The following is a 24,839-nucleotide window of genomic DNA, read 5'->3' as shown; positions in this document are numbered from 1 at the left end:
CTCTCTTTGGTACCGTTGTCTTCTTCAGGGCACTTCTCCATTCACAGTGGACAGCCACACGTGTATCACATAGTTTTTGCTTGCAGAGTTCCCATCCCACTGGAGCATCTAGATACTTTAGTAACTATATGCCAAAGAAAGGTACAAGATGCTACATGAGCACAGAAAGAGGAGAAGCAAGTTCTGACTTATTCTGGACCTAGAAAAGCCAGAGATTCTGGAAAATGGCAATTTTAAGGAAAGTGAACCCTTGACTATAACTGCTGTATCATCAAAGTATTACTGCTCACAAGATGCTGCTCTCTTCATTATACTCTATAGAAGTACTGGACTTCCCAGTTGTAAGGCCAGTATTATTTTCCTCCGTTTCTCCACGTTCTCCATCCTTCTTTCCTGCACCTCCTCTACCTCCTGCTTCTCTTTTAACCTCCCTACAGCACAGAGAGGTTCGTGCCTGGTTCTTTGGACTCTCTCAAAACCACAATGGGGATGGTGCTACTCTTGGCCACTTGAACAGAGAGGGAGAGACTGAACGAGATCATCCCAGGATCAGGTTCTGCAGGGGCCACCATGTCTACCTTCAGTTGCTAGATCTGGGCTGAGCAGACTGCAGCTGCTGCAGAGTTAACTCTGCTGTTATCCCACTAGTCAGTGGATTTGACCCAGGCACTCAGCTAGGCACTGGGGATAGACAGAGACTTAATGACACTCCTTGCTATCTAGGAATTAATCATCTAATGGGAATCAAATGAAAAAATAATTTCAAGAGTTCAGAAGTCTTTGGAGAAGTGCAGGTTGCTATGGAAGCACTTAACAGGGAAGCCAGTCTTAGCTGGAAAGGCAGAGAAGGCAACTCTGGGGAAATGATGTTGAAGCTGAAGGACGTGTAGGAAACAGCTAGGAGGCATCCGGGGAGTATCCCCCCATTTCCTGCTTGCCATCACTTCCTCCCCAGTATTACTCATGTAGGACAGTGGCCCCCACTCTGGCTGACACCATTGACAACTGAGAACCAATATGTGAAAATATAGCTAAAAGCACTGGCTCAAATACTGGTGGCTTGCCCATGCTCATGGGAAAAGTCCTCCAGGGACTGGGTTCACTCAGGCTCCCCAGTCTGTTTCTCTGGATTGCGCCAGGGAAGTGAATTGTGGGTGCCACCACCTCCAGGAAGTCAGCCTTGTCTCCTCAGGCTGCATGACGGTTTCATTTTCTGATAGAGCACTGGCCTCACCAGAGTCCCAGCAGCCCAGGCACACTTCTCCCACTTGCAACCCAGAGTCTTGACCAAGGCAGTCATGTTACTGAATGTTCATAGAGGTGAGAGTTCATATTTTGAACCTAAATTTTTACATAACCATTGATTCAGTGGAAGCCAAAAAGAAGCTTTAAAAAGCTACCTATGGTAAAATGAACTTCCAGTTAGAGTAACATCATCTGCAAATATTTTACTAAGCTCTTGAGTACCTCTTCTTGCTTTTTGGAATCAGAAGTTTATATTCTTGAGTTCTTTCACATCGTTTAAATAGACAATTCCTGCTATGCTCTAGTGAATACATTTTGGGGGGGAAGCCTGGCACCAAAGAATCAGAGAGAAAGCATGACAAGTAATATCTGGAGAAATGATAAAGACATGTGGAATTTTGGAAAGAGATCCCGCATGGGAGTGGGCTCAGGCGGCAGGCCTGGTGTTTATCAGAAGTGCAGACAGTGTTCCCCTGGGATGGGGCAGGGCAGCGTGCTTCCAGTGCTGACACAGAGTCCATTTACAGAATTCTGCTGCTGTATTCGCTTGCTAGGGCTGTCATAACGGAATACCGCAGACGGAATGGCTTAAACCAGAGAAAATTATTTTCTCACAATTCTAGAGGCCGGAATTCTAAGATCAAGGTGTCAGCAAGTTTGGTTCTTCTGAGGCTTCTCCCCTTGGCTTGCAGACGGCCACCTTCTCACTGTGTCCTCACGTAGTCTTTCCTCTGTCTGTATATATCTGTGTCCAAATTTCCTCTTCTGATTTTACCTTAATTACCTCTTTAAGGGCCCTCTCTCCAGTACAGTCATATTCTGGGGATTAGGACTTCAATGTGCAAACTTTAGGGGGAAACAATTTGGTCCATAATACATATGGAAACATACTTATTTTCTTTTTAGAAAAATAAAAGAAACATTGGCCACTCTGTAAGAACGAGCATTATTATAAGCCGAAGAATATACATTAAACAGGCAAAAAGTAAAAGGAAGCTGCAAAACGGTCAGAAGGGAGAGACAAGTGGATCTTGAGGGGGAGGATGGGAGTAAGGACCCTATAGTGACACTGAATTAATAAGCCAGCCAAAGGCATGGGTATTTAGACACACGACAGATGGGCATGGGATCTGAGTATAAAAATAACGAGCGTGACAGAAACTGATTACATTTGCTGTTTCTAGAGGGATTTAGATATGCTTAGAGTGGAAAGGAGCTTTATAGACCAACTCCTCTAACAGGCAGCCTGGAGGTCAGCCTGCAGCAGCCCTGGCTGGAACCAGCCCCTCTCCACCAGGGCGGGACCCCACAGGGAAGGTCACAGGCATGTGTTCTTACATCGCAGGCATTGGAACGTTCTCTTTGGTTGAGTTTACACTGCTCTGGCTGTAACTTTCATGGATTAGCCTTGGCAGTTGGACTTCTGAAGGAACACAAATGTGTCTTCTCCTACCCTTTGCACGTGACATCCTTGCAAATCTTGCAGGTCAGCACACCCCTCAACTTTCATGTCTTTAGGATATGAAAGACGTGAAAAGCCATGTACTATCCAATTCCTTCACTTGTTCCTAAAATGGTGTGATTTCAAATTCTGTCACTCTTCCAGCTACTCCCCCCCTACTTTGTCAAGATCTCTGTTAAAAAATGTCCTAAACAGAATGCTCTAACATGGAGAACAGAGAATGCTGCTTTCCGTGAATAGGACAAATAGGCTGTGAAAATGTCACATTAGATTTTTTTTTTTAGCAGTCGCCAATGGTCCATATCTGTGGGCAAGCAGCAAGCAGGCTAATGGTTACTGAGCACTTGCTGTATTAGTTAGCTACTGCTGCGTAACAAATTATCCCCAAGTTTAGCAACTTAAAACAACAGACACTTATTATCTCACACAGTTTCTGAGGATCAGGAATCCAGGAGTGGCTCAAATGGCTGGTTCCAGCTCAGGGTCTTTCACGAGTTTGCAGTCACATTGTTGGCTGGGGTGGCAGACTCTGAAGATCTCACTGGCGCTGGAAAATCACTTCCAGGTTCCCTCACATGCTGCTGGCAGGGGAGCTTTGGTCCTTACGAAGTGTGCCTCTCCATTCACAACCTGGCTTCCCCAGAGCAAGTGATGTCAAACCAGTATCTTTTATGACCTAAGCTTGGAAGTGAGGTAACGTCAACTCTGCCATGCTCTGTTGGACACAGACCAACCCTGGTAGAGGTGGGGATCACGGGGGCTGTCCTGGAGGCTGACATTTCTGAAGCATTTGCTCCATGCTAGTTATTCTTCCTGTGCTTGTACTAGCTGATGCTTTCCATGCATTGCCTCACTTAATGCTCTCAACATCCTCCAAAGCTGATGCTGTTATCATCACCCCCATTTTACATCTGTGGCACCTGAGGCTTAGAAAGGTTAAGTAATATACTCAGATTGTTTCTAAGCAGCAGACCCGGCATTAAAACCTATGTCTAACCTCAGAGCAAAACGCTCCTTTTCTTAACTTGAGGTCTCTTTTATTTGGATGACTAACCAGGTCTCCCCTGACCCATCCTGGGACAAATAACTTTTCTGAGCATAACTGAAGAATTTTGCATTTCACCTCTATTAAAATTGGCATACTTCTTTGTTTTTGTTTTAGATTTTTGCAGTCTACATCATTGTGGCATACTTCTTAAATATTACAAGGCAACTTTCATTCTTCTGTCATTTGTGAATTCCTTTCACCATAATTGCACCACCTACAAATCCTCCTCTTTGCACACAGAACATGATGGAAAACAATCTTGAAGAAATCAGAATGCACAGATGTATCTATAAAACAGGATACATGTCAGGATTAGAAAAGCCTGGTGACAAAATGTACATAGTTTTTGAAGTAAAATTAGCAGAGATTGAAGGTTAAATTTGTACTCCATAGCCAAATTTTTAAAAAAATTTTTATTGGAGTAGAGTTGATTTACAATGTTGTGTTAGTTTCAGGTGTAGAGCAAAGTGATTCAGTTATACATATATTCATTCTTTATCCAATTCTTTTCCCACATAAGTTATTTCACAGAGTTCCCTGTGCTATAAAGTAGGTCCTTGTTGGTTACCTGTTTTATATATACTAGTGTGTATCTGTTAATCCCAAACTCCTAATTTATCACTCCCCCCAATGTTTCCCCTTTGGTAACCATACATTTGTTTTAGAAATACGTTTTGTCTGTTTTGTAAATAAGTTCATTTGTATCATTTTTTTAAAAATTAGATTCCACATGAGTGATATCTTATTTGTCTTTATGTGACTGACTTCATTTAGTATGATAATCTCTAGGTCCATCCATGTTGCTACAAATGGCATTATTCTGTTCTTTTGGTTTTTTTTTTTTGTGGTACGCGGGCCTCTCACCACCGTGGCCTCTCCCGTTGCGGAGCACAGGCTCTGGACGCGCAGGCTCAGCGGCCATGGCTCACGGGCCCAGCCGCTCCGCGGCATGTGGGATCCTCCCAGACCGGGGCACGAACCCGTGTCCCCTGCATTGGCAGGCGGACTCTCAACCACTGTGCCACCAGGGAAGCCCTATTTTGTTCATTTTTATGGCTGAGTAGTATTCCATTTTGTGTGTGTGTGTGTGTGTGTGTGTGTGTGTGTGTGTGTGTGTGTCTATAATATATATCACATCTTCTTTATCCATTCATCTGTCGACGAACATTTAAGTTATCCATCTCCTGGCTATTGTAAATAGTGCTGCAATGAACACTGGAGGTGCGTGTATCTTTTCAAATTATGGTTTTCTCTGGATATATGCCCAGGAGTGGGATTGCTGAATCATATGGTAGCTCTATTTTTAGTTTTTTAAGGAGCATACTGTTTTCCACAGTGGCTGCACCAATTTACATTCCCACCAACAGTGTAGGAGGGTTCCGTTTTCTCCATAGCCATATTGGTCCATATGGCTGTGAATATGGAACTCAACATAGGTGAGGTCACCTAGTCTGTCCTGTGACATTTATATAAATTGTCTTAAGGCCTTTATCCATTTCCTTTGGGAGGACCAGTCTTCTGCAGCATTTCTGCACATTCCAGGGTTTTTATATTCTTGTTGTCACTCGAAGGTCTGAACTCCTCTTCCCAGTCAAGTCCGGCTCTTGCCTCTGGCCACTGTTCATTTCTGCTCTTCAGGATCCTGGATGTAGAACACAGGTCCTCTGTGCTCCCTAAAAACTATTCACAGGTGACATTGTTGATGTACCAGACTTTACTGAACATTTCAGGGAGATGGAAGGATGCGGCATTGATGGCTCCTAAAATTGAATATTAAACTTTCCTTTGCTTAAAAGTCCTTTGAGAATCCAGGCTGCTTGGTTGCCTTGTTCCCTAAAACCTTCCCCTCTCAACTGCCCTCACGTCAGAAAGCAGAGCAATTCAGTTGTTCATTCCTGACAGAGCTCTAGGCTAATGTCGTTATCTAACAAGTCAGTAAGTCACTCTGCTTTGCAGCGAGGAATCGGAAGAGGTTTTGAAGTTTTAGTGTTTCCTCTCTCGCTCTTGAGCCTCCATCTCTATCGTCCCCCAAGTCTTTATACGTGAAAGTGAGCAGAATATTTTTTTAAGTGGTATGACTTACACAGTTTCCCTTAGAAGCCAGAATCTTGTGTCCGTTTTGGCTTTCAGTAACATTATTTTCATCCTCTGTTACATGTGGGATTGAACCAGTAGTGCTGTGAGTTATAGAGAAGGTGACATAATTCTTAGGTCACCAGGCACAGTCCTGTTGGCTGGGAATAGCTTCTAATATTGCCCCTTGCATTTTCAAAATGCCCTGGCTGGGAATCACAGATTATCTGACTATAGTCTCTAGTCCAAGAGAAGTTGACAGAATTTTGAAAATATATCATTGATGGGCTAACATTGAAGCAAAAGGGAAGACTGAGGCTATTTGGAATAATTGGGACAAAAAGCTGCATTCATTTTGGAAAAAAATATTTTAGTTTTAATTCATTTGAATTCAGTGACCTGTGGTGATCTGACCTGTTCAGGCATTTGTAGTGTCTGGGGTTAAGGATCGTACCAATGTGTCTTTTTTTAAAATTTTATTATAGTATAGTTGATTTACAATGTTGTGTTAATTTCTGCTCTATAGCAAAGTGATTCAGTTATACATATGTGTTCTTTTTCATACTCCTTTCCATTATGGTTTATCACAGCATATTGAATATAGTCCCCTGTGCTATACAGTAGGACCTTGTTGTTTATCCATTCTCTGTATAATAGTTTGCATCTGCTAATCCCAAACTCCCAATCCTTCCCTCCCCCCACCCCTTGGCAGTCACAAGTCTGTTCTCTATGTCTATGAGTCTGTTTCTGTTTCGTAGATAAGTTCCTTTGTGTTGTATTTTAGATTCCACATGTAAGTGATATCATATAGTAAGATATAGAAAGACAGTGTCTTTCACTGTCCAACTTACTTCGTTTAGTATGACAATCTCTAGGTCCATCCATGTTGCTGCAGTTGGCATTGTTTCATTCTTTTTTATGGCTGAGTAATATTCCATTGTATATATGTACCACATCTTCTTTATCCATCCATCTGCCGATGGGTATTTAGATTGCTTCCATGTGTTGGCTATTGTAACTAGTGCTGCAGTGGACATTGCAGGGCATGTATCTTTTCAAATTATGGTTTTCTCCAGATGTATGCCTAGGAGTGGGATTGCTGGATGACACGGCAATTCCGTTTTTAGTTTTTTAAGGAACCTCCATACTGTTTTCCATACTGGCTGCACCAATTTACATTCCCAGCAACTGTGCACGAGGGTTCCCTTTTCTCCACATCCTCTCCAGCATTTGCTATTTGTGGACATTTTAATGGTAGCTATTCTGACTGGTGTGAAGTGATACCTCATTGTAGTTTTGATTTGCATTTCTCTAACGATTAGTGATGTTGAACATCTTTTCATGTGCGTATTGGCCATCCATAGGTCTTCTTTGGAGAAATGTCTATTTAGGTCTTCTGCCCATTTGTCGATAGGGTTGTTTGTTTTTTTGTTATTGAGTTGTATGAGCTCTTTGAATAGCCAGTGTGTCTGGTTTTTGACACACTGAATTTGAATAGAAAGGTTCATTTTTAGAAAGCCACAGCATGAAAGGGGGACTATAGAAAGTGGATGCACCCGTGGAACCATTAAGTTTCAAGAAAGATAAATCACAGGAGCTCTCCAAGCTAGCCAGGCTCTCTCCACTCTCTCCCTGCTGTAATATTCCCAGTACTCCTTCCTGAGGAAAGAACCCCACACCCAGAGGAAGAATGAGGTGTTGCTCAGCCTCTCAAGGGACATGTAATGAGTGTCCCTTCTGGAGCGTACCTTTGGAGATTCTAAGAGATTTATTTCCTTTGAGGGGCAATTCATTTGAGGGGATAAGACATGTATATAGGATAACGTGTCACATAAATAGCTTTGTTATGTTTGGGCCACAGTAATGGGAGGTTGGTATGAAAATTGCTTTAGGTCGGGCAGGGCAAGGTACGTTGGGGAAGAAGATATGGAAATGATAAAACGTGAAGCTAGACTTGGAAGGCTGGGTGGGCTACAAATTGGTGAGGAGTTGCAAGAGGGGAAGTTGAAGACCTGGGAAAATTGTATCAGAGATTTCAAACATTGTGAATAGCAGAATATCTGGGAACTTGATTGGATCAGTCCGGAAGGAACATTAATGTAGAAGCTGGGTGTAGAATAAATCAGAGAAATGGGGATACTGGAGGCAGGAAAACTGGGGAGAAATTGCTTATAACCCAGGCAGATGCCAGATAATAAGAATCTGGGATCAAGACAGTGGCAGTGGGTCTTCCCCGGTGGCGCAGTGCTTAAGAATCCGCCTGCCAATGCAGGGGACACGGGTTCGAGCCCTGGTCCAGGAAGATCCCACATGCCGTGGAGCAACTAAGCCTACGTGCCACAACTACTGAGCCTGCGCGCCACACCTACTGAAGCCCACGCGCCTAGAGCCCGTGCTCTACAACAAGAGAAGCCACCACGATGAGAAGCCCACATACCGCAATGAAGAGTAGCCCCTGCTCACCACAACTAGAGAAAGCCTGCGCGCAGCAAAGACCCAATGCAGCCAAAAATAATTTTTTTTAAAGTGGCAGTGAGAATGCAAAAGATAGTGTGATGGTGAGAAAAGATGGCAGAATGGTTGGGGACACAGAGGAAGAAGGATAATCAATGATGAGGTTTCAGGTGGGATGAACTTGAGAAGTAAGAAAGACAAACGAGCCTTTTTTTTTTTGTTTTTTGATGGTGGTGGGAAGGCTCAAAGGGGAGCAATACAGGGAGGTGAAATGACAGCAGGTCTAAGATGAGAACATCCACCAGGAGAGGTTCACATTTGTAAGTCATGTCACGCATGTCACAGAACGCTATATTGATAAGTTGTATATCTCTCTGTCTATGCATCTTGAACAGGGGAGGAAGACTGACCTTAGTTTCATTCATCCAACGCACATTTCTAAGTGCCTCGTTTGTGTCACTTTATCATGGGAAAGGTGAACATATGTTCCTAGAGTTCATAGTCTGTAATGTAGGACTGACACATAAGGGGAATTGGCAGGATGATATTTTGGTGTAGTAACCAAGGTCAGCTGCTTTCCCCCTTGAGCTTTCTGCTATGGTTCCCTTATTCATAGAAAAACAGGGTTGATACAGCAGAGAAGAAAAAGTTCCAAAATAGCTTCTTAAAAATTTACAGTCAGTAGTTTGCAGCAGCCTCAGCCTTTTGCATAGCAAAACCCAAAGTTTACAGCAAAAACAAGACTTGATAACCTGAGAGCCAGTTTCACTGCCCCCATAAGGAAGCGTTCTGAGGGATTGAGGTAAAGCAGCAGGAGAAGACAGGCTCAGGGAGATGAGAGCTGAGCAGGAAGGGCCCCTTGCTCTGTGCACTGAGACTGAGTTTTCAGCTGGGGATGCGGCAGAGACAGACCCTGCAGAGAGGTCTGGAGCTCTGAGAACAGAAGAACCTCACTTTCTGTTTCCTTTGAGAGGTAGTGAGTCTTGCAAATCAAATGCCCACCTTCTCCAACCCTTCTCCCCGCCCATGCCCCCTACACACCTTCTTGGGCGTGGAAGGAAGCAACAGAGAAAGGCCACGTTGGTGGGCAAGTCTGAATTTCCCAGAGCCCCAAGGCAGACAGAGGTGTTGGGGTGCCGGGAGAGACTTGGTGGTCAGGAACAGCAGGGTCCGGACAAGGACCGAGGACCAGAGACTAGCTGGGTGGGACTGCAGATATCTAGGAGATGCAGGCAGCAGACGCAAGTGATGGAAGGCTGTGGGAATGATGGCATTTGAACCAGTGCCAGGGTGGACAGAGGTCAACTGATGCCCAGATGCCTCCTCATTGCTCCTGGACACAATGAGACCATCCGTACCACCAGCCCCAAACTCAGGCGACCCAGGAGAGAAGGGTTCCCTGAACAAATCCAGAAAAGCCTCATTGATCTGAGTTTATAGTGAAGTAATATGAAATGTTTGCCACTAAACAGAATGCAGACTGGAGAAGACTTAAATATTTTTTTGCAGATCTGAGTTTGTGGATTGAGATGATGCTTTGCTACCTAGACAAGTGTGTGATGAAAGCAGATGGAGCGCTAGGTGCTACGTGAGCACGCGTGAGAGGTTTCCTACCCAGAGTCTGAGGCGATCAGAGTGAGTGAGGAGTTGCGTTGAGCAGCACATCATAGGATGAAGGACAGAGGCAGTAGGTAAAGGGCACCGTAAGTCAGTTTCATAATGGCCAGAGAGGCTGCAAAGTGAAATGCAATGGGTTGCATAGGTCAAACCAAAACCCAAAAGCCCTTTCACCTACAAGGCATGGGGATTGCTGAGGGTTTAGAGAAATGACATGACCACATTTTCATTTCACAACCACTGTTCTGGGTGAATGTAAAGAAAGGCCTGGGGATCGGCTCACTCTGGGTTTCCTGCTTCTGGAGGCTGTGTCATTCTCTCTCCTGGCTTATCTTTACTACTAACATCACATTGATTCTCATCACCCCCAAATCTGCATTGCAGGAGAAAAGAGGAAGGCATTTCTTTCTAGGTTTTATAAAGTGACAGACAATCAGCTCCGTGTCCAGCAGTAAGTGTCTGGGAAGTGAAAGTTACCGTTTCATATCAAAATTGGTGCAGTTTTAATACCCGAAGTCTTGAAAGAGAAACTAGGATAAACCGGTGTGATATTTAACACACAGAAATGTCTCCTTCCACAAATATGTACCTACATAATGTTCCTTACTTAGTGTTACTGAGAAGTGTGTTTACTTTTATTTATACAAAGTTTACTTGAAAATAACGATTCACACTGCTCTGTGCAGCCTGTCCCCTGATGGAGGGAGGGGGTGCTGGTAGCCCAGCTCAGGGGCGCTGGGTGAGGCGTTCCTGGGAGCTCTACCTCCTGGCTGTTCCTTCAGCCTTCTCAGTGATTCTGTAAGCTATTTGATACTTTGATAAATCTCTTTCTGCTGCTAGAATGGGATTTTGTTTTCTATACACTGACACAAAACAGGTCAAATAAGTACTTTTTAAAAAGATCAAATTTGCACTGGTTAAGATCTTGGGGCTCTGAAGTCTGACTGCTTAGGTTTGAATTCCAACTGTGCCCCTGCCTGCTCCTTGACTTTATTTTTTCTTATTTATTATTTTAAAAATAGATTTATTTATTTTTATTTACTTATTTTTGGCTGCGTTGGGTCTTCGTTGCTGCATGCGGGCTTTCTCTAGTTGCAGCGAGCGGGGGCTACTCTTTGTTCCGGTGCGCGGGCTTCTCATTGCAGTGGCTTCTCTTGCTGCGGCACATGGGCTCTAGGTACATGGGCTTCAGTAGTTGTGGCTTGTGGGCTCTAGAGCGCAGGCTCAGTAGTTGTGGCACACGGGCTTAGTTGCTCCGCAGCATGTGGTATCTTCCCGGATCAGGGATCAAACCTGTGTCCCCCGCATTGGCATGTGGATTCTTAACCACTGTGCCAGCAGGGAAGTGTCCCTAATTGTTTTTTATATTGTAGCATATTTGATTTACAGTGCTGTGTTAGTTTCAGGTGTACAGCAAAGTGATTTACTTATACATATACATGTATCTATTCTTTTTCAGATTCTTTTCCCATATAGGTTATTACAGAATATTGAGTAGAGTTCCCTGTGCTGTCCAGTAGGTCCTTGTTGGTTATCTATTTTATATATATATAGTAATGTGTGTGTGTTAATCCCAAACTCCTTATTCCTCCCCCCACCCCACCTTTCACCTTTGGTAACCGTAAGTTTGTTTTCTAAGTCTGTGTGTCTGTTTCTGTTCTGTAAATTCATTTGTATCATTGTTTTTAGATTCCACATATAAGTGATATATGATATTTGTCTTTCTCTGACTTATTTCACTTAGTATGATAATCTCTAGGTCCATCCACATTGCTGTAAATGGCATTACTTCATTCTTTTTTATGGCTGAGTAATATTCCATTGTGTATATGTCCCACATCTTCTTTATCCATTCATCTGTCTGTGGACATTTAGGTTGCTTCCATGTCTTGGCTATTGTAAAATTACTGCCACAGTGAACAGTGGGGTGCATGTATCTTTGCAAATTATGGTTTTCTCTGGATATTTGGCCAGGAGTGGGATTGCTGGATCTTATGGTAGCTCTATTTCGAGGGTTATTTTTAAAATACATTTTTAATGTTTTAATGAATGGGTGTGTGCATCTTACTTATGTTTTATTTATTTATTTTTTGGCCACAGTGTGCTGCATGTGGGATCTTAGTTCCAGGATTGAACCTGTGCCCCCTGCACTGGGAGTACAGCGTCTTAACCACTGGACTGTCAGGGAAGTCCCCTATTTTTAGTTTTTTAAGGATCCTCTATACTGTTCTCCATAGCGGCCACACCAACTTACATTCCCACCAACAGTGTAGGAGGGTTCCCTTTCTCCACACCCTCTCCAGCATTTATTGTTTCTAGATTTTTTGATGATGGCTGTTCTGACCAGTGTGAGGTACCTCACTGTACTTTTGATTTGCATTTCTATAATAATTCGTGTTGTTCAGCATCTTTTCATGTGCTTTTTGGCCGTCTGTATATCTTCTTTGGAGAAATGTCTATTTAGATCTTCTGCCCTTTTTTGGATTGAGGGTTTTTTTTTTGTTTTGTTTTGTTTTTAAATATAGAGCTGCAAGAGCTGCTTGTATATTTTGGAGATTAATGCTTTGTCAGTTGCTTCATTTGCAAATATTTTCTCCCATTCTGTGGGTTGTCTTTTCATTTTGTTTATGGTCTCCTTTGCTGTGCAAAAGCTTTTATTTTATTTTATTTATTTATTTTGGCTGTGTCAGGTCTTAGCTGCAGCATGTGGAATCTTTGTTGAGGCAAGCAGGACCCTTCATTGTGGCGCACGGGCTTTTCTCTAGTTGTGGCGTGTGGGCTCCAGGGTGCGTGGGCTCTGCAGTTGTGGCATGCAGTATCTCTAGTTGAGGCACGGGAGCTCAGTAGTTGTGGCGTGTGGGCCTAGCTGCCCTGCAGCATGTGGGATCCCAGTTCCCTGACCAGGGATAGAACCTGCGTCCCCTGCATTGGAAGGCAGACTCCCCGCCACTGGACCACCAGGGAGGTCCCTGTGCAAACGCTTTTAAGTTTAATTAGGTGCCATTTGTTTTTGTTCTTATTTTCATTAATTTAGGATGTGGATGCCAAAAGATATTGCTGTGATATATGTCAAAGAGTGTTTGCCTATGTTTTCCTCTAAGAGTTTTCTAGTATCCGGTCTTACATTTAGGCCCTTAATCCATTTTGAGTTTAGAGAATGCTCTAATTTCATTCTTTTGCATGTGGCTGTCCAGTTTTCCCAGCACCACTTATTAAAGAGACTGTTTTTTCTCCATTATATATTTTTGCCTCCTTTGTTGTAGATTAATTGACCATAGGGGCATGGGTTTATTTCTGGGCTTTCTATCCTATTCCATTGATCTATAAGTCTGTCTTCAGGCCAGTAGCATACTGTTTTGATTACTGTTGCCTTATAGTAGAGTCTGAAGTCAGGGAGTCTGCTTCCTCCAGCTCTGTTTTTCTTAAGATTGCTTTGGCTATTTGGGGTCTTTTGTATTTCCATACAAATTTTAAGACTTTTTGTTTTAGATCTGCAAACAGTGCCATTGGTAATTTGATAGGGATTGCATTGAATCTGTAGATTACCTTGGGGAGTATAGTCATTTTGACAGACATCCAAGAACATGGTATATCTTTCCATCTGTTTGTGTCATCTTCAATTTCTTTTATCATTGTCTTACAGTTTTCAGAGTACAGGTCTTTTACCTCCTTATGTAGGTTTATTCCTAGGTATTTTATTCTTTTTGATGTGATGGTAAATGGGATGGTTTCCTTAATTTCTCTTTCTGATCTTTTGTTGTCAGTGTATAGCAATGCAAGAGATTTCAGTGCACCAGTTTTGTATGCTGCAACTTTACCAAATTAATTCATGAGCTCTAGTAGTTTTCTGGTAGCATCTTTAGGATTTTCTATGTAGCGTATCATGTCATCTGCAAACAGTGACAGTTTTACTTCTTCTTTTCCAATTTGGATATCTTTTATTGCTTTTTCTTCTGTTTGCCATGGGTAGGACTTCCAAAACTATGTTGAATAAAAGTGGTGAGAGTGGACATTTTCATCTTGTTCCTGATCTTAGGAAATGCTTTCAGCTTTTCACCATTGAGTATATTGGTGGCTATGTGTTTGTCATAACATAGATGACCTTTACTATGTTGAGGTAGGTTCCCTCTGTGCCCACTTTCTGGAGAGTTTTTATCATAAATAATAGGTGTTGGATTTTGTCAAAGGTTTTTCTGCATTTGTTGAGATGATCATATGGTTTTATTCTTTAATTTGTTAATGTGGCACATCACACTGATTGATTTGAGGATATTGAAAATTCCTTGTATCCCTAGGATAAATCCCACTTCATCATGGTATATGATCCTTTTAATGTATTGTTGGATTTGGTTTGCTAGTATTTTGTTGAGGATTTTTGTGTCTATATTCATCAGTGACATTGGCCTGTAATTTTCTTTTTTGTGGTATCTTTGGTTTTGGTATCAGGGTGATGGTGGCCTCATAGAATGAATTTGGGAGTGTTCCTTCCTCTGAAATTTTTTGAAATAGTTTGAGAAGGATCGGTGTTAACTCTTCTCTAAATGTTTGATAGAATTTGTCTGTGAAGCCATCTGGTCCTGGACTTTTGTTTCCTGGGAGTTTTTAAATCACAGTTTCAATTTCAATGCTTGTGATTGGTCTGTTCATATTTTTTATTTCTTCCTGGTTAAGTCTTGGGAGATTGTACCTTTCAAAGAATTTGTCCATTTCTTCTAGGCTGTCCATTTTTTATTGGCATGTAGTTGCTTGTAGTAGTCTCTTATAATCCTTTGTATTTCTGTGGTGTCTGTTGTAACTTCTCCTTTTTCATTTCTAATTTTATTGAGTTGAGCCCTCGCCCTTTTTTTCATGATGAGGCTGGCTAAAGTTTTATCAATTTTGTTTATCTTTTTTTTGGGGGGGGGTTTTAACATCTTTATTGGGGTATAATTGCTTTACAATGGTGTGTTAGTTTCTGCTTTATAACAAAGTGAATCAGTCATACATAAACATATGTTCCCATATGTCTTCCCTCTTGCGTTTCCCTCCCTCCCACCCTCCCTATCCCACCCCTCCAGGCTGTCACAAAGCACCGAGCCAATATCCCTGTGCCGTGCGGCTGCTTCCCACTAGCTATCTACCTTACTACGTTTGTTAGTGTGTATATGTCCATGACTCTCTCTCGCCCTGTCACAGCTCACCCTTCCCCCTCCCCATAACCTCAAGTCCGTTCTCTAGGAGGTCTGTGTCTTTATTCCTGCCTTACCCTTAGGTTCTTCATGACATTTTTTTTTCTTAAATTCCATATATATGTGTTAGCGTACGGTATTTATCTTTTTCCTTCTGACTTACTTCACTCTGTATGACAGACTCTAGGTCTATCCACCTCATTACAAATAGCTCCATTTCGTTTCTTTTTATGGCTGAGTAATATTCCATTGTATATATGTGCCACATCTTCTTTATCCATTAATCCGATGATGGGCACTTAGGTTGTTTCCATCTCTGGGCTATTGTAAATAGAGCTGCAATGAACATTTTGGTACATGACTCTTTTTGAATTTTGGTTTTCTCAGGGTATATGCCCAGTAGTGGGATTGCTGGGTCATATGGTAGTTCTATTTGTAGTTTTTTAAGGAACCTCCATACTGTTCTCCATAGTGGCTGAACCAATTCACATTCCCACCAGCAGTGCAAGAGTGTTCCCTTTTCTCCACACCCTCTCCAGCATTTACTGTTTCTAGATTTTTTGATGATGGCCATTCTCACTGGTGTGAGATGATATCTCATTGTAGTTTTCATTTGCATTTCTCTAATGATTAATGATGTTGAGTATTCTTTCATGTGTTTGTTGGCAGTCTGTATATCTTCTTTGGAGAAATGTCTATTTAGGTCTTCTGCCCATTTTTGGATTGGGTTGTTTGTTTTTTTGTTATTGAGCTGCATGAGCTGCTTGTAAATTTTGGACATTAATCCTTTGTCGGTTGCTTCATTTGCGAATATTTTCTCCCATTCTGAGGGTTGTCTTTTGGTCTTGTTTATGGTTTCCTTTGCTGTGCAAAAGCTTTGAAGTTTCATTAGGTCCCATTTGTTTATTTTTGTTTTTATTTCCATTTCTCTAGGAGGTGGGTCAGAAAGGATCTTCCTGTGATTTATGTCATAGAGTGTTCTGCCTATGTTTTCCTCTAAGAGTTTGATAGTTTCTGGCCTTACATTTAGGTCTTTAATCCATTTTGAGCTTATTTTTGTGTATGGTGTTAGGGAGTGATCTAATCTCATATTTTTAAAAGTACCTGTCCAGTTTTCCCAGCACCACTTATTGAAGAGGCTGTCCTTTCTCCACTGTACATTCCTGCCACCTTTATCAAAGATAAGGTGTCCATATGTGCGTGGGTTTATCTCTGGGCTTTCTATCCTGTTCCATTGATATATCTTTCTGTTTTTGTGCCAGTACCATACCATCTTGATAACTGTAGCTTTGTAGTATAGTCTGAAGTCAGGGAGCCTGATTCCTCCAGTTCCTTTTTTCGTTCTCAAGATTGCTTTGGCTATTCGGGGTCTTCTGTGTTTCCATACAAATTGCAAAATTTTTTGTTGTAGTTCTGTGAAAAATGCCAGTGGTAGTTTGATAGGGATTGCATTGAATCTATAGATTGCTTTGGGTAGTAGAGGCATTTTCACAATGTTGATTCTTCCAATCCAAGAACATGGTATATCTCTCCATCTATTTGTATCATCTTTAATTTCTTTCATCAGTGCCTTATAATTTTCTGCATACAGGTCTTTTGTCTCCTTAGGTAGGTTTATTCCTAGATATTTTATTCTTTTTGTTGCAATGGTAAATGGGAGTGTTTTCTTGATTTCACTTTCAGATTTTTCATCATTAGTATATAGGAATGCCAGAGATTTCTGTGCATTAATTTTGTATCCTGCCACTTTACCAAATTCATTGATCAGCTCTAGTAGTTTTCTGGTAGCATCTTTAGATTTCTCTATGTATAGGATCATGTCATCTGCAAACAGTGACAGCTTTACTTCTTCTTTTCCGATTTGGATTCCTTTTATTTCCTTTTCTTCTCTGATTGCTGTGGCTAAAACTTCCAAAACTATGTTGAATAAGAGTGGTGAGAGTGGGCAACCTTGTCTTGTTCCTGATCTTAGTGGAAATGCTTTCAGTTTTTCACCATTGAGGATGATGTTTGCTGTGGGCTTGTCATATATGGCCTTTATTATGTTGAGGAAAGTTCCCTCTATGCCTACTTTCTGCAGGGTTTTTATCATAAATGGGTGTTGAATTTTGTCAAAAGCTTTCTCTGCATCTATTGAGATGATCATACGGTTTTTCTCCTTCAATTTGTTAATATGGTTTATCACATTGATAGATTTGCATATACTGAAGAATCCTTGCATTCCTGGAATAAACCCCACTTGATCATGGTGTATGATCCTTTTAATGTGCTGTTGGATTCTGTTTGCTAGTATTTTGTTGAGGATTTTTGCATCTATGTTCATCAGTGATATTGGCCTGTAGTTTTCTTTCTTTGTGAAATCCTTGTCTGGTTTTGGTATCAAGGTGATGGTGGCCTCATAGAATGAGTTTGGGAATGTTCCTCCCTCTGCTATATTTTGGAAGAGTTTGAGAAGGATAGGTGTTAGCTCTTCTCTAAATGTTTGATAGAATTTGCCTGTGAAGCCATCTGGTCCTGGGCTTTTGTTTGTTGGAAGATTTTTAATCACAGTTTCAATTTCAATGCTTGTGATTGGTCTGTTCATATTTTCTATTTCTTCCTGATTCAGTCTTGGCAGGTTGTGCATTTCTAAGAATTTGTCCATTTCTTCCAGGTTGTCCATTTTATTGGCATAGAGTTGCTTGTAGTAATCTCTCATGATCTTTTGTATTTCTGCAGTGTCAGTTGTTACCTCTCTTTTTTCATTTCTAATTCTGAGTCTTCTCCCTTTTCTTCTTGGTGAGTCTGGCTAGTGGTTTATCAATTTTGTTTATCTTCTCAAAGAACCAGCTTTTAGTTTTATTGATCTTTGCTATTGTTTCCTTCATTTCTTTTTCATTTATTTCTGATCTGATTTTTATGATTTCTTTCCTTCTGCTAGCTTTGGGGTTTTTTTGTTCTTCTTTCTCTAATTGCTTGAGGTGCAAGGTTAGGTTGTTTATTCGAGATGTTTCCTGCTTCTTAAGGTGGGCTTGTATTGCTATAAACTTCCCCCTTAGAACTGCTTTTGCTGCATCCCATAGGTTTTGGGTTGTTGTGTCTCCATTGTCATTGGTTTCTAGGTATTTTTTGATTTCCTCTTTGATTTCTTCAGTGATCACTTCATTATTAAGTAGTGTATTGTTTAGCCTCCATGTGTTTGTATTTTTTACAGATCTTTTCCTGTAATTGATATCTAGTCTCATGGCATTGTGGTCAAAAAGATACTTGATACAATTTCAATTTTCTTAAATTTACCAAGGCTTGATTTGTGACCCAAGATATGATCTATCCTGGAGAATGTTCCATGAGCACTTGAGAAAAATGTGTATTCTGTTGTTTTTGGATGGAGTGTCCTATAAATATCAATTAAGTCCATCTTGTTTAATGTATCATTTAAAGCTTGTGTTTCCTTATTTATTTTCATTTTGGATGATCTGTCCATGGGTGAAAGTGGGGTGTTTAAGTCCCCTACTATGAATGTGTTACTGTCAATTTCCCCTTTTATGGCTGTTAGTATTTGCCTTATGTATTGAGGTGCTCCTATGTTGGGTGCATAAATATTTACAATTGCTATATCTTCTTCTTGGATCGATCCCTTGATCATTATGTAGTGTCCTTCTTTGTCTCTTTTAATAGTCCTTATTTTAAAGTCTATTTTGTCTGATATGAGAATTGCTACTCCAGCTTTCTTTTGGTTTCCATTTGCATGGAATATCTTTTTCCATCCCTTTACTTTCAGTCTGTATGTGTCTCTAGGTCTGAAGTGGGTCTCTTGTAGACAGCATATATAAGGGTCTTGTTTTTGTATCCATTCAGCCAATCTGTGTCTTTTGGTGGGAGCATTTAGTCCATTTACATTTAAGTTAATTATCGATATGTATGTTCCTATTCCCATTTTCTAAATTGTTTTGGGTTCGTTATTATAGGTCTTTTCCTTCTCTTGTGTTTCTTGCCTAGAGAAGATCCTTTAGCATTTGTTGTAAAGCTGGTTTGGTGGTGCTGAACTCTCTCAGCTTTTGCTTGTCTGTAAAGGTTTTAATTTCTCCATCAAATCTGAATGAGATCCTTGCTGGGTAGAGTAATCTTGGCTGCAGGTTTTTCTCCTTCATCACTTTAAATATGTCCTGCCACTCCCTTCTGGCTTGTAGGGTTTCTGCTGAGAGATCAGCTGTTAACCTTATGGGGATTCCCTTATGTGTTATTTGTTGTTTTTCCCTTGCTTTTAATATACTTTCTTTGTATTTAATTTTTGACAGTTTGATTAATATGTGTCTTGGCATATTTCTCCTTGTATTTATCCTGTATGGGACTCTCTGTGCTTCCTGGACTTGATTAACTATTTCCTTTCCCATATTAGGGAAGTTTTCAACTATAATCTCTTCAAATATTTTCTCAGTCCCTTTCTTTTTCTCTTCTTCTTCTGGAACCCCTATAATTTGAATGTTGGTGCGTTTAATGTTGTCCCAGAGGTCTCTGAGACTGTCCTCAGTTCTTTTCATTCTTTTTTCTTTATTCTGCTCTGCAGTAGTTATTTCCACTATTTTATCTTCCAGGTCACTTATCCGTTCTTCTGCCTCAGTTATTTTGCTATTGATCCCATGTAGAGTACTTTTAATTTCATTTATTGTGTTGTTCATCATTGCTTGTTTCATCTTTATTTCTTCTAGGTCCTTGTTAACTGTTTCTTGCATTTTGTCCATTCTATTTCCAAGATTTCGGATCATCCTTACTATCATTATTCTGAATTCTTTTTCAGGTAGACTGGCTATTTCCTCTTCATTTGTTAGGTCTGGTGCATTTTTATCTTGTTCCTTCATCTGCTGTGTGTTTTTCTGTCTTCTCATTTTGCTTATCTTACTGTGTTTGGGGTCTCCTTTTTGCAGATTGCAGGTTCGTAGTTCCCGCTGTTTTTGATGTCTGTCTCCAGTGGCTAGGGTTGGTTCAGTGGGTTGGGTAGGCTTCCTGGTGGAGGGGACTAGTGCCTGTGTTGTGGTGGATGAGGCTGGATCTTGTCTCTCTAGTGGGCAGGTTCACGTCTGGTGGTGTGTTTTGGGGTGTCTGTGGCCTTATTATGATTTTAGGCAGCCTCTCTGCTAATGCGTGGGGTTGTTTTCCTGTTTTGTTAGTTGTTTGGCATAGGTTGTCCAGCACTGTGGTTTGCTGGTCGTTGAGTGAAGCTGGGTGCTGTTGTTAAGATGGAGGTCTCTGGGAGATTTTTGCTGTTTGATATTATGTGGAGCTGGGAGGTCTCTTGTTGACCAGTGTCCTGAAGTTGGCTCTCCTACCTCAGAGGCCGAGCCCTGACTCCTGGCTGGAGCACCAAGAGCCTTTCATCCACACGGCTCAGAATAAAAGGGAGAAAAAATAGAGGGAATTAGTAGAAGTATGAGGAAAGAAAGAAGGAAAGGAGGGAAGGAAGGAAGAAAGAAAGAAGCAAAGAAGGAAAGAAGGCAAGAAGGAAAGAAGGGAGGGAGGGAGGGAGGAAGGAAGGAAGGAGGGAAAGAAGGAAAAAAGACAGAAAGAAAGAAGATACAGTAAAAATAAAATAAAGTATAATAAAGTTATTGAATTAAAAAATTCTTACTCAGAAAAAAAAAAAAAGGGATGGAAAGAACCTTAGGACAAATGTTGGAAGCAAAGCTATACAGACAAAATCTTACACAGAAGCATACACATACACCCTCACTAAAAGAGGTAAAGGGGGAAAAATCATAAATCTTGCTGTCAGAGACCACCTCCTCAATTTCGGATGATTCGTTGTCTAAAGGAGGGAAGGAAGGAAAGAAAGAAAGAAAGAACGAAGGTAAAGTATAATAACGTTATTAAAATTAAAATTGATTATTAAGAAGAAAATTTAAAAAAAAACCATGGACGGATAGAACCCTAGGACAAATGGTGGAAGCAAGACTATACAGACAAGATCTCACACAGAAGCATACACATACACATTCACAAAAAGAGGAAAAGGGGAAAAAATCATAGATCTTGCTCCTAAAGTCCACTTCCTTAATTTGGGATGATTGGTTGTCTATTCATGTATTACACAGATGCGGGTATATCAAGTTGATTGTGGAGCTTTAATCCGCTGCTTCTGAGGCTGCTGGGAGAGATTTCCCTTTCTCTTCTTTGTTCTCACAGCTCACAGGGGCTCACCTTTGGATTTGGCCCTGCCTCTGCATGTAGGTCGCTGGAGGGCGTCTGTTTTTTGCTCAGGATGGGGTTAAAGGAGCCGCTGATTCGGGGGCTCTGGCGCACTCAGGCCGGGGAGGGAGGGGCACGGAGTGCGGGGCGGGCCTGCGGCGGCAAGGGCGGCGTGACTTTGCACCAGCCTGAGGCCCGCCGTGCATTCTCCCGGGGAAGTTGTCCCTGGATCCCGGGACCCTGGCAGTGGCGGGCTGCACAGGCTCCCCGGAAGGGGCGTGTGGAGAGTGACCTGTGCTCGCACACAGGCCCCTTGGTGGCGGCAGCAGCAGCCTTAGCGTCTCCCGCCCGTCTCTGGGGTCCGCGCTTTTAGCTGCGGCTCGCGCCCATCTCTGGGTCCGCGCTGTTAGCCGCGGCTCGCGCCCGTCTCTGGAGTTCCTTTAAGCAGCGCTCTTCATCCCCACTCCTCATGCACCAGGAAACAAAGAGGGAAGAAAAAGTCTCTTGCCTCTTCGGCAGGTGCAGACTTTCCCCCGGACTCCCTCCCGGCTAGCCTTGGTGCACTAACCCCTTCAGGCTATGTTCAGGCCGCCAACCACAGTCCTCTCACTGCGCTCCGTCCGAAACCGAAACCCGAGCCTCAGAGCCTCAGCTCACAGCCCCACCCGCCCCGGCAGGTGAGCAGACAAGCCTCTCGGGCTGGTGAGTGCCGGCCAGCACCGATCCTCTGTGCGGGAATCTCCCCGCTTTGCCCTCCGCACCCGTTGCTGTGCACTGCTCCGTGGCTTCGAAGCTCCCCCCTCCGCCTCCCGCAGTCTCTGCCCGTGAAGGGGCTTCCTACTGTGTGGAAACTTTTCCTCCTTCACAGCTCCCTCCCACTGGTGCAGGTGCCGTCCCTATTCTTTTGTCTCTGTTTTTTCTTTTTTTTTTTTTTTCTTTTGCCCTACCCAGGTACGTGGGGAGTTTCTTGCCTTTTGGGAGGTCTGAGGTCTTCTGCCAGCCTTCAGTAGGTGTTCTGTAGGAGTTGTTCCACGTGTAGATGTATTTCTGGTGTATCTGTGGGGAGGAAGGTGATCTCTGCGTCTTACTCTTCCCGCCATCTTCAAGGTCCCCCCCCTTGGTTATCTTCTTAAAGAACCAACTTTTAGTTTCTTCGATCTTTTCTATTGTTTTCTTCATCTCTATTTCATTTATTTCTGCTCTGATCTTTAAGATTTCTCTCCTTCTGCTAACTTTGAGTTTTGTTTGTTCTTTCTGTGGCTGCTTTACATGTATGGTTAGGTTGTTTATTTGAGATTGTATTTGAGGTAAGATTGTATTGCTATAAACTTGTCTCTTAGAACTGTTTTTGCTGCATCCCATAGGTTTTGGATTGTCATATTTTCATTTTCACTTGTATCTAGGAATTTTTAAATTTCCTCTTTGATTTCTTCAGTGATCCATTGGTTGTTTAGTAACATATTGTTTAGCCACCACTTGTCTCTGTTTTTTAGTTTTTTTTCTTGTGATTGATTTCTAATCTCATAGCGTTGTGGTTGGAAGATGCTTGATGTGAGTTCAGTTTTCTTAAATTTATCCAGGCTTGCTTTATGTCCCAGCATGCGATCAGTCTTGGAGAATGTTCCATGTGCACTTGAGTAGAATGTGTATTCTGCTGCTTTCAGATGGAATGCTCTATAAATATCCATTAAGTCCATCTGGTCTAATGTGTCATTTAAGGCCTGTGTTTCCTTATTGAGCTTCTGTCTGGATGATATGTCCATTGATGTAAGTGGGGTGTTAAACTCCCCCATTATTATTGTGTTACTATCAGTTTCACCTTTTATGGCTGTTAATATTTGCCTTATATATTGAGGTGCTCCTAGCTTAAGTGCATATATATTTACAATTGTTATATCTTCTTCTTGGATTGATCCCTTGATCATTATGTAGTGTCCTTCTTTATCTCTTGTAATAGTTTTTAAAGTCTATTTTTTCTGATATGTGTATTGCTACTCCAGTTTTCTTTTTTTTCAGATGAATGATTTTTGTTTATTTAACATCTTTATTGGAGTATAATTGCTTTACAATGGTTTGTTAGTTTCTGCTTTATAACAAAGTAAATCAGCTATATATATACATATCCCCATATCTCTTCCCTCTTGCGTCTCCCTCCCTCCCACCCTCCCTATTCCACTCCTCTAGGTGGTCACAAAGCACCGAGCTGATCTCCCTGTGCTATGTGGCTGCTTCCCACTAGCTATCTATTTTACGTTTGGTAGTGTATATATGTCCATGCCACTCTCTCACTTTGTCACAGCTTACCCTTCCCCCCCCCATGTCCTCAAGTCCATTCTCTAGTAGGTCTGCATCTTTATTCCCATCCTGCCCCTAGGTTCTTCATGACCTTTTTTTTTTTAGATTCCATATATATGTGTTAGCATACGGTATTTGTTTTTCTCTTTCTGACTTACTTCACTCTGTATGACAGACTCTAAGTCCATCCACCTCACTACAGATAACTCAGTTTCGTTTCTTTTAATGGCTGAGTAATATTCCATTGTATATATGTCCCACATCTTCTTTATCCATTCATCTGTTGATGGACACTTAGGTTGCTTCCACGTCCTGGCTGTTGTAAATAGAGCTATAATGAACATGGTGGTACATGACTCTTTTTGAATTATGGTTTTCTCAGGGTATATGCCCAGTCGTGGGATTGCTGGGTCGTATGGTAGTTCTAGTTTTAGTTTTTTAAGGAACTTCCATACTGTTCTCCATAGTGGCTGTATCAATTTATATTCCCACCAACAGTGCAAGAGGGTTCCCTTTTCTCCACACCCTCTCCAGCATTTATTGTTTGTAGATTTTTTGATGATGGCCCTTCTGACTGGTGTGAGATGATATCTCATTGTAGTTTTGATTTGCATTTCTCTAATGATTAATGATGTTGAGCATTCTTTCAGGTGTTTGTTTCCAGCTTTCTTTTGGTTTCCATTTGCATGGAATATCTTTTTCCATCCCCTTACTTTCAGTCTGTATGTGTCTCTAGGTCTGAAGTGGGTCTCTTGTAGACAGCATATATATGGGTCTTGTTTTTGTATCCATTCAGCCAATCTATGTTGTTTGATTGGAGCATTTAATCCATTTACATCTAAGGTAATTACCAATATGTATGTTCCTATTGCCATTTTGTTAATTGTTTTGGGATTGTTTTTGTAGGTCTTTTTTCTTCCCTTCCTATTTTGTTTTCTTGTGGTTTGATGACTATCTTTAGTGTTCTGTTTGGATTTCTGTGTGTGTGTGTGTGTGTGTGTGTATCTATTGTAGACTTTTGGTTTGCAGTTACCTTGAGGTTTTGATATAGCAGTTTCTATATATACAAGATTGTTTTAAGTTGCTGGTGTCTTAATTTCAAATGCATTTCCAATGCATTTGTACTCTCCTCATGATTGCTGGTTTCGATATCATATTTGTGTGTGGATGATTTCCTACCATTACTGTATGTTTGCCTTTACCAGTGAGCTTTCCCATTCATAATTTTCTTGTTCCTCGTTGGGGACTTTTCTTTTCTGCCTAGAGAAGTTGCTTTTGCATTTGTTATTAAGCTGGTTTGGTGTTACTGAATTCT

At 41.6% G+C, this 24,839-nt stretch overlaps 1 protein-coding gene across 5 annotated transcripts in view; it reads left to right on the top strand.

The window, feature by feature from the left end:
* LOC307191431 (uncharacterized protein) overlaps window positions 1-24,839 on the top strand; it is a 172,408-nt gene that overhangs the window by 125,881 nt on the left and 21,688 nt on the right. The gene's annotated exons all lie outside the window — the stretch shown is intronic.

Source organism: Stenella coeruleoalba (genome assembly GCF_951394435.1).
Source record: "Stenella coeruleoalba genome assembly, chromosome: 9".
Taxonomy (NCBI): domain Eukaryota; kingdom Metazoa; phylum Chordata; class Mammalia; order Artiodactyla; family Delphinidae; genus Stenella; species Stenella coeruleoalba.
Note: the sequence above shows the minus strand (reverse complement) of the source record. Positions and strands in the feature narration are given on the sequence as shown.